Genomic DNA, 18760 nt, shown 5'->3' with positions numbered 1-18760 from the left:
AAACAAGTAAAAAATTAAACAAGGTTCATAAAGAAAAAGAAAATAACTCTTAAATCCCAAAATAACTATTATAATAAATATATAGAAAATAACCCTCCCGAAATATACATTAAACATCAAAATAACATCTAATTAATTACCCCAAAATACCCAAGTAAATAATCCCCTAAAATAATACCCAATATAGTTTAAATGAAGAAAACATATACCTATAGTTTTGCAAAATCAAATTAATGAAAAGGATACCCAAATGTACCAAATAAGTAAATACATAATAAATAATTATTAGTTAAATACTCCAAAAATAATTTTAATAAATATACTACATAGTTACATACATATATATACAAGAATAAATGTCTAAAAGATGAGAAAAAGGTTCAAAAAGGGGTTTTTTAATTTCCAGCAGCTTTATCGACGGAAAATCCGTCGCTAAACTGCTTTTTTAGTGACAGAAAATGGAGAATTACATAAACAGTCCAATAATTTTCAGATTTACCAAAAAGCTTTAGATCTACTTCCATTCGATCATTTTGGTCCCCGAACTACCCAAATTGGGTCATTGTCTATAGCGGAGCCTCCCAAAACGATGTTTTATCTTCAAAACGTTAATTTAAAAAAACTTTTAAAATTCTATATTTACAACGTTTTAATCCCGAACTACCCTTAAATCAGGTCACGGTTCGTATTGGGACCTTAAAATGAGGTTTTTTATTTAAAACAAAACCAAAACGTTTATTTAATACGAGACGGGAATTAAATAAATACGAGAAAATAAATAAACGTGATAAATAAATAACTAACTAAACAAATGAATAAACGAAACTATAAATAAATTAAACGAGTCTAGTACTCGGATAATAGCTCAAGATCGGTATTGACAGTCGAAGTCGGTTGATTCCACGAGTTGAGATTTTTAGTGTTTTCGGTGTTTTTTTGTAAAATATAACTTTTTGGAAATTTTCAATTTTTAGGAAAAAAAATGTTTTTCCCAAAAAATTACTCTCTCTCTCTAGAAAGAGAAACTCCCAAAATTTTCTCCCCCTCCAAATGCATGGGTATCCGTGCATTTTATAGGCACGGATGCCAAAGTTGGGCGTGCGCCCAACGGGTGTTGGCCGGACGCCCAACATCAGGTTGGGCGACGCCCAACCTCTGTTGGGTGTGCGCCCAACAGACGTTGGCCGTTCCATGAGCATTGGGCGTGCATCAAACGTTCGCTGGACGAGCGTTTGGCGCGCCGCATCTAGCGTTCGGCGGACGCCCACCTGCCAAGGGGCGCCGTTAGTTGCCTACTCGCCGACACGCAATCCTTCAGGGCCCTTTCGTGGTTTTTATTTTTAAACTATTGGAATTAACCGCTTTAACCGTTTGTTATGGGTTTTTGTCACAGGTCCTCCGACTCGGTGTCTACAGTTGCCCCTACTTTTCTATTTTGACAGTGACGTGTGTGCTTTTTTGAAAAAACTTTTTCGTGAATGCGACACATGCAATGGGAAATATATTAAAGTAAAAGACACATATAGAGTGGGAGGGGAATTACCTGATCTCCATATTGCAAGCTCCTTCCTTGTCTTCAGTCTCTTCATCGACCGTCTCCCCGTAGCTCTTTCTAGCGACCCTAGTCTTTAAATCGACCGCGGGTAATATGGCTCTTTCTAGCGACCTTAGTCTCTACATCGACCGCATGTATATAGCTCTTTCTAGCGACCCTAGTCTCTAAATCGACCGCAGGTAAGTGGCTCTTTCTAGCGACCCTAGTCTCTAAATCGACCGCAGGTAATATAGTTTTTTCTAGCGGCCCTAGTCTCTAAATCGACCGCAGGTAAGTGGCTCTTTCTAGCGACCCTAGTCTCTAAATCGACCGCATGTAAGTGGCTCTTTCTAGCGACCATAGTCTCTAAATCGACCGTAGGTAATATAGCTCTTTCTAGCGACCCTAGTCTCTAAATCGACCGCAGGTAATATAGCTCTTTCTAGCGACCCTAGTCTCTAAATCGACCGCAGGTAAGTGGCTCTTTCTAGCGACCCTAGTCTCTAAATTGATCGCAGGTATAGATCTCTAAAGCGATCCTCCATTTTGCAAGTCTTTAGATTGACCTTTCAAGACCTAGTCTCCAGATCGACTGTCTGCGTCTGATGTTGAAGTGCTGTCGTCTGTACTTTGACCGGTGCCGCTGTTTGGTAAATCTCCACCATCTTCTGTGATCGTCCCCCGATAGTTGCTACAGTTTGGCATGAATCGTAGGCTGAAATGGATTGCAGATTAGAGATCGGTGCGCTATCCTGTAACCTAGATTTTCTGCATAGAGCGAGCGAATCATGCCCCTTGTGAGGATATTTGTTAGTCTTAATGATGAGGTGTAGTGATGCATATAGATGGGTGGATGTGGCCTAATCTATGGATGCGTGTAACCACCTATGTGTGTGTGTATGCACATGACTGTGCGCGTGTTTGAACGTATGTAAATGTGGCCTATGCGTTTTGCTTTATGCGGATGTATGGACATATGTGTATGCAAACTATGTATATGTGGATGAGATGGTCGGATGGATTCCCTTTTCATAGGCTTGGAGGATTTTGGTAGCTTCAGATCGAGAAATGATGTTTCAGGCCATCCCCAAGGTGTGCAAGGATGAGGGCGAGGATAAGTTTGAAACCAAGGGTTGTAAGGATGGGGATTTGGTTTTGATGAGCTTGTGTCAAGAGGCTCTCGCCTTTAACCAGAGATTGATGTATTCATTTTTTTCCTAATTTTTCTTAAGCCGCCCTTTTCGGGTTTTCAACTCAACGGGATCTCTCCGATATTCTCTATCTCTCCTTTTGCATGAACCGCCCCTAGGGGTTTTCAATTCATCTTTTCTATATCTCACCGATTTTCTCTATCTCTCCTTTTGCTTGGATCGCCTCTTTTGAGGTTTTCGATCCAACCTTTTTGTTCAATTTTTTCTTCTTTTTTCCTTCCTTGATTGTAAATGATACTGGATAGCACAGGGGGTTCGTATCCACAGGCCACTTCTATGCTGAGCATTTGATGATGAGTTCATGCCCGATGCCTTCATTAATGGAGAAGCTTCCGGAGTGAGATGGATGGTGATCTGATTGCATGGTCGTGCCCCCGATTGAAGTTGCCGTCTTGGTGTGGGTTAGAAGTTGATGCGAGCGTATGCCCTTGTAAACTCAAAGTGAGATTCCATGTGCTCTCAAGCTAGGGATACTGCCGTTGGGAGTAGTTATGGAGGTGAGACGCTTCGGTCGAAGTTTGACTTTTGAGAGGACAACAGGGGAGCAGAGGAACCAGACTTCATGGAGCATGAGAGAGAAGAATAGTCTTCTTCTTTTTTTGTTTTTGTTTTTTTTTAGATTTTAGATCAGTTTATGGGTGTTGAGGTGATTTCAGTTGAGATGGGGTGTCTATTGATTCGGGTGTTTTCATTGCAAATGCAACCGTCTAGCTTAAATAAGTATGCCCTTTCGGGTCTTCACATTTCAGTTATTTTAACTCTCTCCTTTTACCCCCGGAATTTTCAAATAAGCGCCTCGTGGGAATTTCACTTATTGGGGTGTCCCTTATTGTTGCATAGGCCGTCCTTTGCGGATTTTCGACCTATCGGGATTTGTTTTTTTCGTTTTCATGAGAAAGATTCCTTGGTTCCTTTGAGATTGATCGTAGTTCTAAACTTCGTCGCCGCCTTTGTCTTCATTCGACTACGTATTTGATCTTTCTTTGCTAAAGTAAGCTTTTCTCGTATATTTGATCACCCATTTGTTGGGCAATGTCAACCGCTCTTGTCACCTCGACGCTCCTTGGCTAGTCACGTCTGCTTTTTATTTGAATAATTTTCTTTTACTTCTGATTGGCTTGACTTTGCCCCTGAGCCTTTTTAGCAACATCTTTTTTCCTCTCTTTTTTACTTTGAGTTATCATAGATCTAAACTTTTTCGTTGATCCTGGAACAGGGTCCTTTATCGTCGATGGGTTAGTTGCCCCCGTCTTGTTCTGAATGGTGCACTCATGTACTTGTGTCCCCTTTGGGGGGAGAAATTTTTGTCGGTGCTTCAATGCTGGCATGGTTCTGGGGGCTTGTTGCTTGCTCCTTCTTTTCTTTTCTTTTTCTCTCTTTTTGGACTTTGTTGATTGTCGCTCAGTCTTCTTTTTGGCACAAGCTGGCGAGAACCCTTCGTTTGATGGGTCTACGCCCGACTTATCATTATAGAGCCAGGGAATCGCTTCTCATGATTTTTTTTACTCTCTTAATTTTCTCTCTTCAGTGGTTAAGTACTGAGCAATAAGTATATTCTAGAGCTTACGTCCGTGCCATGATAGAAGCGGGAATATCTCAATTGAGTGGATATCAAATGTAAGTACGTATGTTTGGGATAAAATTTGCGGAAATGAAATTTCATTGAATTCAAAAGGAGGTTAATAACATCTTGTGGAATAGAAGATAAAATAAAAGACAAGGATAAAGACTACAAGTGCAATCCTCTCTCTCATGCTACTTCAGGAAGCTTCAGGTTCTTCCACTTCGTAAGTGTCCTCAATCTCGAGAACTTCTTCTTGAGCTCATCCTGATCCGTTGTAGACTTCACCGTTCAAGGAACAAGTCGAAGGCTTCATCTGATGAGAAGGATCTAGATCACTTATCTTTCCAGCTTCGATGAGATCTTAAATTTCATGCTTCAACCTCATGCAAGTACTTATTTCGTGACCATATCTCTGGTGGAAGTGGCAGTAGCCCCTACGTTTGGCTAACTCAGTGGTTTGACCTCCCGTGGCTGGTAGAGGATGAAGTATGTCATGCATTTGTAGACCCTCCAACACTTCAAATAAGGGTTGAGTGAAAGTGGAGAACTCCATTCCCTCCCCTTTATACTGAGCGGGTGATGGAGGGCGAACAACCTTGGCAATCTCATGTCCTCGATGGTGTGGATCTTGTTGTGTTCGTGAAACATGGTGTGAGGCTACCCTTAGTGGAGTGAATGTTTGTGGGGTAGATTGTGACGCGAACTGGAACATAGGTTTCTCTACAGCAACTTTCGGGATTTCCGCAACCAGTGACTCACTCAGGACATCCCGGACCAACCTTTTCAGCTCTATCTTGAATTCATCTGAAGTAAGGATATCGGGAAGAACTCGCTCAATTTCTGCTCTGATATTGAAATCTCCTATTATCCCCTGGGAACTTTCAACCCCATCATTCTTAGCAGCCTCTGGATCATTAAGAGCGCGTTTGAACTCATCAGAAAAGATGTATTTGGCTAAAGCCCCTTGCACACGGCTCTCAAGATTGTGGTTTGAATTGTTGGACTGGGCCATGAGTTGGGTTTCTAATAAGGAAAGGGAAAGGATCGGTGAGTGGAGCTTCTTAGGCATTATGAATTTTGATGATGCGATGCACGTGTGATGCGAATGCCAGAGCTATCTACTTGTGCCTCCTATCGATGGATGTATGATTTATGCATGATTCGTGGTGTGCGCTTTATTTCTTACAACATAAACACGATTTTGACTAGAGCTAAACCCCTTTTTTTGCCAGAGTTATCGGCAGCACTTCGGTCGTCTGTGCTAACTTACCTGTTTGGAAGTGTGGATGCCCGAAACCATTTCAACTGTTATACACACGTTAGTATGAACCCTACAAGTTTACTATGCAATGCTTTACAAGATGTACAATGTTGAATGATGCTCGACACGACTGACGCTTGTGAGATTGAGATGACCCTCATGATAAGCAAAATTCCCTAGGACGCTAGGTAGATGAGAGTGTACCCCGATGATATATGTGACGTGTAGATACATTCGAGGGGTAGCGACATGAGTGGGGGGAAGATGACATACTTGGTACATCGACACGACTCACGACCTAAAAAAACAACATAAGCGACTATGCATGAGATGTATGTGAGGGATTATCATCATCGGTTGTAATGACGTACTTCGAAGATACGGGGCATTACACGGGCTGATGTGACGCTCATGGTACGTCTGAGACTTAAACAGACCATGATGGAAACGTTAGGGATGGCAACGGGTAGTGTACCCGCGGGTACTCGACACTACCCGGCCCTAATGGGACTACCCGTACCCTGTATAAAAGGGTATGGGACGGGTATGGGATCAAAATCATTACCTGTTAGGGTAATGGGACGGGTATGGGAATACCCCCTAGGGTACTCGGTACCCGTTACCCGTAAAAAAAATTTATATTAATAAATATCATTGTTTTTTGGATGTAAAACATGAAATTTAAATCCCAACCATTTATTTTTCAACAATTGAGTGATACCACTAAGCTACTTTATTTTTATTAATTAAGGTTCAATTTATTCAATTTTTAGATTGATGGTTTATTAAATTTATAGTTTGTTAAATTTGTAATGTTTTTTTTATTTATTGATTTTTAACGGGTAATGGTAACCGCGAATTAAATGGGAAGGGTATGGGATGCAAAAAGTATACCCGTTAGGGTAAGGGTTTGGGAATGGCATTACCCGCGGGTACCCTACCCGTTGCCATCCCTAGGAAATGTGCGGGCCATGTGTCCGTAGTTTACTTGGTATCGATACTAATAGCAGGGAACCGCCTTTCTGGGAAACACAAGCTTCCTAAAACAGGTCGACATATAGGGTGTGTCCTAAACTAGAAGCAAGCGGGACGTGACCACCACATATGGGGCGTGGGTCAATGGTTAGTTTAAACCCAAGATAAAAATACGTAGACGTACCAATGGAACCTTGGCGTGCCATGCAGAAAGTGGTAACACACAGGGTGTGCCCCAAACAGGTTAAGGCATAAGGAAGACGCGAGTGACATACGTGATGTGCGCCAATTGTCAGCTTCTCTCGGAAAGCAACTATTACAATGATGGGTATCATTTGACGGGACAATGAACACGGAATATGATAGCTCCCATTTGTATAGGGTTTTTAGACCCCTTTTTAGTTCATTCTCGCTTTATTTCCCTTCAGTTTTGTTATCATTTTGTTGGCTTTTGGTTAAAATCAGTAATTTCCATTATTTATGGCATTTTCTCTATTTTCAGGTGTTTTTAGGACTATTCGAGCATTTTCGAACCATCCTCGTGCCATTTGGAGCATGTCCGGACAATTCGGGGGTCGATAGAGCAAACTCTGGAAGCCCAAGGACCAGAACAGACAACTTCTGAAGGGAAGTGCCACCTCTCAGCGCCTATCTTGCCGAGACAGGGCTTGTCTCGTCGAGACACAGCCTGTCTCGATGAGACGAGGTGGACCGATGGTTCCCAAAGGGAACCATCGCGTGGTGTCTCGATGAGACGCCCAGTGTCTCGTCGATACACCCTCCCGTCTCGCCGAGACACCTCTTGTCTCGATGAGACGAGACGCTGGAAAGTAATTTCCCAGCGTCTTCTCACCTCCAAAACACGAATCTGGGCCTGAAAAATGCCAAAACTACCCCTAACGAAGCCTAGACTATTAGGGTTCCAAGTTCTTTTTTCATTTTTCCTTGCTCCTTTCTTGCTTTGTATCAGTTTTCACCATTAGATTTGCTAGATTGTAATTGATTTGAGTTTCTTGGAGACGGGAAGAGGAGGTTCTCTCCAATTTGTAATCAGAATCAGACAGAATCGGGTTTTATATTTCTAACTCCTTGGATTGTCTCTTATTGTTCATTTATTCAAATTAATGGAGATTTTAGTTGATGAATTGTGTTTGAAAGAAAATAAGGCTAAGGTATAGCAGCGGAAATATAAAATTTTAGCCTACTTCCTTTTAACCATAGGATCCGTTAATCGTTATTTCATATAAAGAGGGATAAGAAGAAATACCTTTTGAAGAACAATCTACCGTTGTTAAAGAAGCGCCCACAACTCTTCTCCGAGTTCCCAAGCACGAAGTATAACACGGTGAGGTTAAGTTAGAATCAACCGTATGAGATGCAACCAAAATAGATTGCCTCTAATTAACCAACACAAGATCAAAGAAAAAGGAGATAGATGAAATTAATCGATCGATGGAAGCCGTATGAATTCTTGTCCACGAACTAGGGGAGTCGAATTCTCTTTATCTCTCTTACTTGTAATTTCGAAAATCGCAAAGGGGGAATTAGGGAGCTTAGTCGAAATTCATGTATAGAGGGGGTATATATAATCGTTTGTATCTAAACCCTAGTTAGATAGGAATAGGTTACTTAATAGGAATTCAATTCGGAATAGAATTCCCAATTATTATCTCATTATATATCTAATATATCTAGGATAATAATAAATAACCTAATTGGATAATAATAGGAGTATATTAATCTAATTAAAACTCCTAACTTAATTATCTCTTAATTAATTTAATTCACAAACCTAATCAAATTAGGATTAATGGAATTAAAATAATTCCTTATTTATTACATATAAATTTCGGCCCCCTCTATTTAAATGGGCCTTACTGGGCTCAATTGGGCTTCCATCTATTAATGACATCCATCTCTCTTTTGGTTCCAAGTCTTATGTGTGATCCATTAGATTCTTACTACTTCTGGCCGTATGCAACTATTAAATTAATTTCTTCAAGAATTATATTTAATCTTTGCATAACGGAATGATGTATTGAGTATGTTATTGGCAAGTCTATAATCATTCCCCCAGAGTCCGTTAAGAAGACATGTTGATTCTGTCGTTAACCCTTCCGTATTAGTTACAGTATAATTCGATCCTTTATCAACTACATCCTTGAACTGAATCTTATGACTATGGGTGATGTCAAGTCACATATAGCGAGACGTTCGTTTTACTTGTATAGGCCGAGTCAACTCAAAATAGATAGGTTAAGTGAAATCTGTATTTCTTACTCTTAAGCTATCACCTTGCAAGGATTTAGAGTCGAGTCTTCCACAAGCGATCCTTGGATGTATCTCCCATTAATCGGGAGTGATAAATGCTTAATCCAATGTATAACTACCCTGACATTACCTCCTGTGACACCCAACCTTTGCCGTTCACACCCCAGAGTCATCTCTGTTAAGGATCGTGGGACAGCAGGATCAAAGTCTCACATTCAGTAATTCAGGATGACCAATTAACATTCCTTTGAGTCTGAGGATTAGTTATACCTATTAATACCAATGAGATGAACAGGTGACAAGGATGAATCTACCCATCCTGTTATCTCAAATCGGATCCCCAATCCTAATGAACGACGTTTCATCGGATCTATGTAACTGTCCAGATATCTATATATATGAAGCTTGTGAGATCAGCTTTCTGTCGGACAGAAGACATTGTTACATACAAGTCTCAACTGTGATATATCAATCCTAAACATATCACTTGACTTGGGGTGGTTTTAAGTTTATTATAAAGTTTTGTCTCACTTCATGCTTGTATGAACACTTTATAATCACTTTAAACAAACTTACGGATTTCCTTTTATTAGACTTTATTTAGTGCTTAAAAGGGATTGCCTTTATATAGTTATAAAACATATATCTCATTAAAACAAATGATATAAAGAACAATTCATTTACATTAAGTTTGTATCCTAGAACAATTGTCTATAGGGCACTAAACCCCAACAGTGTTTAAATTATTTGGTGAGTTCGATTATGAACTAACCCCATCCCTCCTGTGATGGGGATGAGATTGATTGGTTGATGATGTATGATTAGTGATTTAGTGTATGGATTAATCCCAATTGATTAGATTGTGCATGCTTAATGTCCTATATTTATCAGGAATAGGATCGTGGCTAGAGTGAGAATCGATGATGATCAACTAGCCTGAAAGATTTGAACCTAATGCCTAGAATCTGACAATTATAGGATCATAGATGGGCAGTACCCTGACCAAGGACCTACCTAATCCGAATTAGCATGATCTAACCTCGCTAGAGACCACTAGGAGTGCGGTTCAGTGGCTGGGCTACGGCTTGGGCCTCGATCACATAGAACCTAATGTTTTCATGCCCTAGGTTGTTAGCCTAATCAAGCCATCAACCGACTACATGTGAATAGGCTGCATGTGATTGACCATATCTATGCAGTTAACTAGGTGATTACCGTCAATCGTCCTTAGGATTTACATCTTAATCCCAGCACATCATACATTGTTTCCAATTAAGAGCATCCCCTTCCTAGGTTGCTTAATCAATAGAATCAAATCCTCCTTCTTCATTTGCTTTAATCTTTTGTTGTGGGAATTTATCTCTTTCAACAACTACCCTCAATATCCAACTTTCCGAATAATTGCATCTTTTTGCTTAGACCAATTAGTTGTGGCAAATAGTCTTTGTGGTTCGATCTTATGCTTAAGCACTCTACTACTTGCTGCGATAGGATACACTTGTCCTATTTATTGCTATATACTTTACGAGCATCAAGTTTTTAGCGCCGTTGCTGGGGACTATTTATGTTTATAACTAGTTAACTCTTAGAAAAAGTTTGTATAATTTTTTGGAATTTCACTAACCGAGGTTCTGAGGATCGCTCATAGTTGAATCTTGATTCTTAAGCTGAAATTGTTCTTGCAGGACGTTAGAAGAGGACACATCGCCGAGGATATGACGGTCATGGAGTTGTTGAAGGCAAGGCGGCCTTCAAGCACTTCTGGCATCCTCGATCCGGTAATAACAGCGGAGTCATTCGAAATCAGACCAGCGATGATCCAGATGATTCAGAACTCGGGACAGTTCAAGGGGGATTACTATGAAGATCCAAACTCACACCTTGAAAAATTCATGGAATATTGCAGCACCTTCAAGTGCGAAGACGTCACATCTGAACAAGTCTACCAGAAGCTGTTCATATTTTCTTTGAAAGAAGAAGCTGTAGAATGGCTACAATCCATCGAGCCAGGCTCTCTGACTGACTGGGACACTACAATATCAGCTTTCCTGGCAAAGTACTTCCCTCCATCAAAGACTGCACAATTTAGAAGCGAAATCACATCGTTTAGGCAGTCCGACAGTGAGAACCTACATCTAGCCTGGGAGAGGTTCCAGAGGTTGTTAAAAAGGTTCCCCCATCATGGTTACCAGCGGTACCATCTTGTTGATATGTTCTATTCAAGGATATCTCCTGTTAGCCGCGCCTTTCTAGATACAGCAGCGGGAGGAAATTTATTCAACAAGACCATAGTACATGCTTACAATCTGGTGAAAGAATTAGCTGAACGGAGTGCATATTGGCAAGTTGAAAAGCCGGCTCCGAGGAGAATTACAATAGCAGAGGAGTTCAATGAAACATCTTCGAAATCAAGTCCTCAGATAGCAGCACTTACAGAAAAGGTAGCTCTGCTTGGAAGTCACCTGAGATCACCAGAACCAGTAGCAAGATGCGAGGTTTGCAGCGGAGGGCATAAGAGTGTGGAGTGCCCAATGGTATTAGAGCAGATCTGATATTTAAAACAGAACGGGTCAGATAGCGCGAATTGGCAACAGGACAGATACCGAGGTTCAGGTTCTGAGTTTAAATTGGAAAAGAGTATAGATGTCCTGATAGAGAGAATGAGTGCCATAGAAGGAAGGTTGGTGCACAATGAAGCATTCTACCAAAGACTTCAAACGCAGGTCAGTGAATTGGTAGAAGAGGAAGTACGGGCAATCACGCTCAGGAGCGGAACACAGGTAAGCGGACCAGATTTCGTGCCTCAACAAGACGAGGGGTTAGACCCCATTCCTGGTAATATCTCATTTATCCCACCTGTTCCACAAGTAAGTGTTTCTGATCCAGTTTCGATAACTGACACTGTTGTACCACCAACACAGGTGACCTTGCCTTATCCTACTTCTAGGAGAGCTAAGTTAGATAAGGATTATTCCAAGATGCTTAATGTGTTTAAGAAAATAGAGATTAACCTACCGTTCCTTGAACTTCTTGAGAATATGCCTGTGTATGGAATTTTTTTGAAAGAGTTGATCTCTAAAAAGAAGAAATTAGGAGATCATGAGACTGTAATGCTAAGTCAGGAATGTTCTGCAATGCTCACAAATCCCCTTCCAAAAAAATCTAAGGATCCTGATAGTTTTAGCATACCCTGTACAATAGGCAAAGTTCATTTTAAACGTGCTCTATGTGATCTAGGCGCAAGCATCAATCTAATGCCTTTGTCTGTTTACAGGAAATTGGGGGATGGGAGATCCGAAACCAACATCAGTCATAATACAGCTAGCTGACAGGTCGATAAGACGCCCGGTAGGAATGGTGGAAGACCTTTTGGTCAAGGTAGATCAGTTCATTTTCCCGGCTGACTTTGTGATAATGGACATCGAGGAGGATGATCAGGTTCCTATCTTACTAGGGAGGCCTTTCCTCGCGACAGGACGGACACTGATTGATGTTGAAGGGGGTAAACTAATTCTCCGATTACAAGATGAGGAAGTAGAATTCAATATTCTCAAATCTATGAAATTTCCTGTTGATGATGAGTTTTGTAATTTTCTGAGCCTTACTGACTCTTTGGTTGAGAGTACTTTTCAGGAAAATGAAGATAAGAATCCGAGTATTGAACTAGAAGAGGAGGAGCTGTCGGATGTAGACGTTGAGGTCGAAAGTAAAGAGGGATGTAATTGGGCCCGGCACGACGAACTCCTGGATAGAGAAACCAAGACAAGGCCTAAGACCTCAATTGAAGAACCACCAACCCTCGACTTGAAACCCTTACCTGCACATTTAAAATACGTGTTCTTAGCACCACCTGTACACTTACCTGTAATTATTTCTGCTGAACTTACAGGGCCTGAGGAAGATCGTGTGGTGGAGGTGCTGAGGAAGCACAAAGGAGCCTTTGGATGGCAAATGTCTGACATCAAAGGAATTAGCCCATCTCTCTGCGAACACTGATCTATATGGAAGATAAGGTGAAGCCGACTGCTCGACCACAGAGAAGGCTCAACCCAAAAATGAAGGAGGTGGTGAAGGCTGAGGTGATTAAGCTGCTTGATGCAGGGATGATATATCCGATCTCTGACAGCCAGTGGGTGAGTCCTGTGCATATGGTGCCAAAGAAGGGGGGCACAACAGTGACGTTGAACGAGAAGAATGAATTAATTCCGGTGCGGAACACTACCGGATGGCGAATGTGTGTGGACTTCAGGAAATTGAACGACGCCACGAGGAAGGATCATTTTCCTCTTACGTTCATTGATCAGATGCTTGAACGCATGGCAGGTAAGTTTTTCTTCTGTTGTGTGGATGGGTATTCGGGCTACATGCAAATATCAGTGGATCCTGACGATCAGGAAAAGACCACTTTCACCTGCCCTTTTGGGACATTTGCATATAGACGGATGCCCTTTGGGTTATGCAATGCACCTGCTACGTTTCAGAGGTGCATGACAGCTATATTTTCTGATATGATAGAAGAGTTCATGGAGGTCTTTATGGATGACTTTTCTGTTTTTGGGATGACTTTTGATAGCTGTTTGCATAACTTGGGATTAATGCTGCAACGGTGTGAGGAAACTGACTTAGTCCTAAACTGGGAAAAATGTCAGTTTATGGTCACTAAATGTATAGTTTTAGGACATAAGGTATCACGAAAAGGTATTGAGGTAGACCCTGCTAAAATTGAGGTCATTGAAAAACTACCTCTGCCTTCCAGTGTCAAAGCAGTTAGGAGTTTTTTAGGCCATGCTGGTTTTTATAGACGGTTCATTAAGGATTTTTCTAAAATTGCCAGGCCTATGACCCAATTGTTGTTGAAGGATGCCAATTTTGTTTTCACACCTGAATGTCTTGGATCTTTTAACACCTTAAAGGATAAATTGACTAAAGCTCCCATAATGGTTAGTCCCAATTGGGATTTACCATTCGAGCTAATGTGTGATGCCAGTGACACAGCTGTAGGTGCATGCTTAGGGCAGAAGGTGGATAAAATTTGCCAACCAATTTCTTATGCTAGTAAGACCCTTAATGATGCTCAAGTAAATTATACTACCACAGAAAAGGAGCTATTAGCTGTGATTTTTGCACTTGACAAGTTTCGTTCATATTTAGTGCTTTCAAAAGTTATTGTTTACACTGACCATGCTGCATTGAGGTATTTGTTTTCTAAACAGGATGCCAAACTTAGACTCCTTAGGTGGATCTTGTTGCTACAGGAGTTCGATCTGGAGATACGAGATAAGAAAGGAATAGAGAATGTGGTTGCTGATCATCTCTCCAGATTAGAACAAGAGGAGGTGGATGCCGAAACGAATGCATACATCCAAGAGACATTCCCTGATGAACACTTGTTGTCAATAAGACATGTCCCTTGGTTCGCTGATTTTGCTAACTTCCTTGTAGGAAAATTAATCCCTCCAGAGTTCTCCTACCAGCAGAGGAGAAAATTCCTACACGACGCAAAGCAGTACTTTTGGGACGATCCTTACCTATTTAAAGTTTGTGGCGACAACATCATCCGCCGGTGCATTCCTGAAGAGGAGATTGGCTCTGTCCTCGCATTCTGTCATTCCAAAGAGGTAGGCGACCACCATGGTGCGGATAGAACTGCAGCTAAGGTACTCTAGAGTGGGCTCTATTGGCCCACCATCTTCCATGACGCTTTTGATTTTGTTAAAAACTGTTATAAGTGTCAACGAACTGGTAACATTTCACAGAGACATGCCATGCCTATGAAACCAATTTTAGTCTGTGAAATCTTTGATGTTTGGGGGATAGACTTCATGGGTCCTTTCCCGAAGTCGCTCAATAACTAGTACATCCTTGTAGCCGTGGACTACGTCTCTAAATGGGTTGAGGCCGTAGCTTTGCCTAGTAATGATGCGCGGGCTGTCATCCGATTCTTGTAAAAGAATATTTTCACACAGTTTGGCACCCCCCGCACCATTATTAGTGATGGCGGGTCTCACTTTTACAACCAGGATTTTAAACAGGTCCTGCATAAATACGGAGTCACCCATAAAGTGGCCACTCCGTATCACCCCCAGACCAGTGGCCAAGTTGAAGTTTCTAATAGAGAGATCAAAGCCATCCTGGAAAAAACTGTGAATTCATCTAGAAATAATTGGTCTCTCAAATTAGATGATGCCTTATGGGCATACAGGACCGCGTTTAAAACGCCAATTGGCATGTCCCCATTCAGGCTAGTTTACGGTAAGGCATGCCATCTTCCTGTAGAACTCGAGCATAGAGCCTATTGGGCTACACGTTTTCTAAATTTTGATACAAGAGTTGCAGGAGAGAAACGGTTACTGCAGTTGGATGCCTTAGAAGAGTTCAGGCTTGATGCCTATGAGATTTCACGAATCTACAAGGCGAGGGCAAAAAGATGGCACGACAACAGAATAATCAAACATCACTTTGAGGTGGGGGATAAGGTGCTGCTATATAACTCCAGGCAGCGATTATTCCCTGGTAAGCTGAAGTCGAGGTGGTATGGACCGTTTGAGATAACCCAATTATTCTCTTCCGGAGCAGTTGAGATCACGAACGGCCGCACTCCCCTGTTCAAAGTCAATGGGCAGCGTCTGAAAATTTATGAAGATGACTTGGGCGCAGTGGAGACACTGCGTTACATAGACGCCCCATGAGGGAGTTTCTCCTATCCTATATCTTTTCTTTCACTTAGTGTTCGATTTCATAAATATGCATCTTTGGAATTACATGCATGATTTAATGTGGGGGAGGAGACAATAGGATAGGACATTATGTACATGTACAATTGCATTGTGTTTCTGTTTTGTGGTATGTTTGTATGTCATAGGTCTGTTTTCAAGTTTTAGGATTTCTGAGATTTTGCTTTCATTGCTTTTAGTAGTTAGGAATAAAAGAACCTAGGCAGTTGATTTCGATGCATCTAGTAATCCTGACATGACGATTGAAATTGTGCCCTAAAAATCTGAAAGCTCAGTTGAAATTGATGCATGCAAAAACTTGTGAACAGCATTTGAGTCTCCAAAGAGTGTCATTTAACTTAGATTGACATGGAACGATTCGTTAGGTAAGGCTAGGATTGTTATAATTAACCCCTAAAAGTGTGAGTTAGAGCCAAAAGATCAATATTTTAGACTCATTTTTAGGAACAATTGATCTATTAGGTGAGGGATACAGTTATTGTCATTAGGAATTGCATCCAATACTAGTTGAATGTTGTGTTATAATTGAACTTGAAATGATTAGGCAATCTAGGTATAGCCCTTTGTGAACTTAGCCTCTTCTTTGATTAGCCAAAATCCCTTACCAATTCAACTAGATAAGCCCTTTTGAGCCTTATTCTCCCCTCTTCTTTGATCAACCGAGTACAAGCCCTTAGCCTTCATAAATATCCTTTCTCACCCTAGTTAATTGACTCAATACCGGTTAGAAAAATACTTGGGCACACACCCTTCGAACTTTCGTTAGCTATAACTAAAAGGTTGTCATTCTATATAGAAGAAGTAACCCACTCAATTGACCTTTCGTCCCCTCTACTCTCTAAAAAAAATAATATATAAATTCATATGGTTCGAAACTAGAGCCGAATAAATTGTAGGGGAAAGGATGGAAGGTGTACTTTAGTTGCTTCCCGAACTAAAAACAAAACAATCTTGAGCTTTTATCTCGCACACAGCGGAAAAGGTGCCAATTTGCCAAATTCTAGCTAGTTGAGTCATTAACTTTATGCCTAAATTCCCTTTTTCCTACCCCCAAACATTTGGCCTTTGTTACAACCCTATAAGACCTATAATCTTGTTTAATTGTGATGCTAATTTCGACCAGATGGATGATGCAATCCCAACATGACCATTTTGTGCAATAAACTGTCGAGCGTCTACCATATGCATATTTTCCCTAAACACTTGAGTGTAAGAGCGACCACCTGTGAGCTAGCAATCCTAGTTATCGCCTTTCGATTTTGTAAAGTGTTGGTTGATACAATTACTTGATCAGTTTTGGAGATTATTTTGATGTTCACTTCGTTTTTAATTACAACTTTAGTAGTCTAAAACCGCATGGATAATAAAGGTGCAATGGATCCTCGTCCGTGTATGGGAGCTATTTGTTGATTTTTCACTGCTTTTGATTCTTTCTTGCTTGAGGACAAGCAAGATTCAAGTGTGGGGAGGTTGATAGCTCCCATTTGTATAGGGTTTTTAGACCCCTTTTTAGTTCATTCTCGCTTTATTTCCCTTCAGTTTTGTTATCATTTTGTTGGCTTTTGGATAAAATCAGTAATTTCCAATATTTATGGTATTTTCTCTATTTTCAGGTGTTTTTAGGACTATTCGAGCATTTTCGAACCATCCTCGTGTCATTTGGAGCATGTCCGGACAATTCGGGGGTCGATAGAGCAAACTCTGGAAGCCCAAGGACCAGAACATACAACTTCTGGAGGGAAGTGCCACCTCTCAGCGCCTGTCTCGCCGAGACAGGGCTTGTCTCGTCGAGACAGGTCCTCATCTCGTCGAGACACAGCCTGTCTCGACGAGACGAGGCGGACCGATGGTTCCCAAAGGGAACCATCGCGCGGTGTCTCGATAAGACGCCCAGTGTCTCGTCGAGTCACCCTCCCGTCTCACCGAGACACCTCTTGTCTCGACGAGACGAGACGCTGGGAAGTAATTTCCCAGCGTCTTCTCACCTCCAAAGCACGAATCTTGGCCTGAAAAATGCCAAAACTACCCCTAACAAAGCCTAGACTATAAATAGCACATTACATCTTCTTTGTTAGGGTTCCAAGTTCTTTTTTCATTTTTCCTTGCTCCTTTCTTGCTTTGTATCAGTTTTCACCATTAGATTTGCTAGATTGTAATTGATTTGAGTTTCTTGGAGACGGGAAGAAGAGGTTCTCTCCAATTTGTAATCAGAATCAGACAGAATCGGGTTTTATATTTCTAACTCCTTGGATTGTCTCTTACTGTTCATTTATTCAAATTAATGGAGATTTTAGTTGATGAATTGTGTTTAAATTGTTTGGTGAGTTCGATTATGAACTAACCCCATCCCTCCTAGGATGGGGATGAGATTGATTGGTTGATGATGTATGATTAGTGATTTAGTGTATGGATTAATCCCAATTGATTAGATTTTGCATGCTTAATGTCCTATATTTATCAGGAATAGGATCGTGGCTAGAGTGAGAATCGATGATGATCAACTAGCCTAAAAGATTTGAACCTAATGCCTAGAATCTGACAATTATAGGATCATAGATGGGTAGTACCCTGACCAAGGACCTACCTAATCCGAATTAGCATGATCTGACCTCGCTAGAGACCACTAGGAGTGCGGTTCAGTGGCTGGGCTACGGCTTGGGCCTCGATCACACAGAACCTAATGTTTTCATGCCCTAGGTTGTTAGCCTAATCAAGCCATCAACCGACAGCATGTGAATAGGCTGCATGTGATTGACCATATCTATGCAGTTAACTAGGTGATTACCGTCAATCGTCCTTAGGATTTACATCTTAATCCCAGCACATCATACATTGTTTCCAATTAAGAGCATCCCCATCCTAGGTTGCTTAATCAATAGAATCAAATCCTCCTTCTTTATTTGCTTTAATCTTTTGTTGTGGGAATTTATCTCTTTCAACAACTACCCTCAATATCCAACTTTCTGAATAATTGCATCCTTTTCCTTAGACCAATTAGTTGTGGCAAATAGTCTTTGTGGTTCGATCTTGTGCTTAAGCACTATACTACTTGCTGCGATAGGATACACTTGTCCTATTTATTGCTATATACTTTACGAGCATCAGAATACCCGATACTCGAGGTCCGAATAGGATGCATATGTCAACATACGAGGTATGTGCCAATTATCAACTCCTATGGTATGCCTTAGAGGTAGCCAAAAGGCATGA

General features: G+C 41.1%; 1 non-coding gene across 1 annotated transcript; it reads right to left on the bottom strand.

Annotated features, from left to right (window-relative positions):
* Window positions 1–10897: 10897 nt before the first annotated feature.
* On the bottom strand, window positions 10898–11004 carry LOC136228316 (small nucleolar RNA R71). The gene has a single exon (XR_010688644.1). It is a non-coding gene; the product is annotated as a small nucleolar RNA R71 (small nucleolar RNA).
* Between the last annotated feature and the right edge of the window lie 7756 nt (window positions 11005–18760).

The sequence above is a fragment of the Euphorbia lathyris genome, chromosome 4, assembly GCF_963576675.1.
Source record: "Euphorbia lathyris chromosome 4, ddEupLath1.1, whole genome shotgun sequence".
NCBI lineage: Eukaryota > Viridiplantae > Streptophyta > Magnoliopsida > Malpighiales > Euphorbiaceae > Euphorbia > Euphorbia lathyris.
Note: the sequence above shows the minus strand (reverse complement) of the source record. Positions and strands in the feature narration are given on the sequence as shown.